Consider the following 1,230-nt stretch of genomic DNA (forward strand, 5'->3'; position numbering starts at 1 on the left):
TGTTGACCAGGATGGTCTCGATCTCTTGACCTCGTGATCCACCCGCCTCGGCCTCCCAAAGTGCTGGGATTACAGGCGTGAGCCACCGCGCCCGGCCAGAGAGGCTTCTTAAAAGAAAAAGATATTTACATGGGAATAGAGTATTGTAATAGTAATGTGTCACAGTATAACTATAACACCGGTAGTGTGCGAAACTGTGTATGTATTTACGGAGGTAAAAGAAGACAAAAATTTTTAAAGGAAAAAATGAGGCTTTATACGATTGTGTTGAAATAATTATCTTTGGCTTATAAAGATCCGTAACAAGAATGACACCATTTGTAGTTGTTGAGCGAGCGTGCATGTAGAAGCATTTTTTTGTGTAAGATTATGATAGTCTTTGTGTAAGGTTGTAGTTTTTGTAGTGTTTTGTGATCGTTTTTGTTATTAGGCATGCAAGTATGAGAACTCTCACTTTATCGCTTTATGGTCTTAAGGGTGTTTTGTTCGTTTTTGTTTGTTTGACAGGATCTTGCTCTGTCACTCAGGTTGGGGTGCGGCAGCATGAATGCAGTTCACTGCAGCCTCAACTTCCTGAGCTCAAGCAATCCTCCACCTCATCCTCCCAAGTAGCTGGACCACAGGTGCACACCGCCACACCTGGCTATTTTTAACATTCTTTTGTAGAGACAGGGTCTTGCCATGTTGCCCAAGTTGGTCTCGAATTCCTTGGCTCAAGCAACCTGCCCACCTCAGCCTCCCAAAGTGCTGGAATTAAGGCTTGAGTCATTGCACCCAGCCAATTTATCATTTTAGAAATATTCCTGATTTTATTATGATTTTGACAACTTTTATATATTGTTTTTGATTAAATCTTTTTTTAAAGAATTAATTTAATTAAAAAAAAAAAGAAAAACAAAAAGACAGGGGTCTCGCCATATTACCCAGACTGGTCTGGAACCCCTGGGCTCAACTGATCCACCTCCCTTGGTCTCCCAACAGACATGAGCCACTGTGCCCGGCCCAAATCTTTTTTAAAAAGTATTACTGATCAATTACTCTGTAGTTAGGCTTTGATGTCCCCGGTGTCAGGATTAACCTGTCTTCGTTGTTGGTCTCATCTCTTGTTTCCAGGAATAACTGGCAACTGAGAGTCAGTGTCAAAATTTTAGTCACATTTGAGTAACAATGGAATTTGAAGAAAATGGCCCTTAGGCTGTTTATCTGGTGTGTATTATTAAGTTTAATTTT

This window comes from Cebus imitator, unplaced genomic scaffold, assembly GCF_001604975.1.
Source record: "Cebus imitator isolate Cc_AM_T3 unplaced genomic scaffold, Cebus_imitator-1.0 Scaffold129, whole genome shotgun sequence".
NCBI classification, from domain to species: domain Eukaryota; kingdom Metazoa; phylum Chordata; class Mammalia; order Primates; family Cebidae; genus Cebus; species Cebus imitator.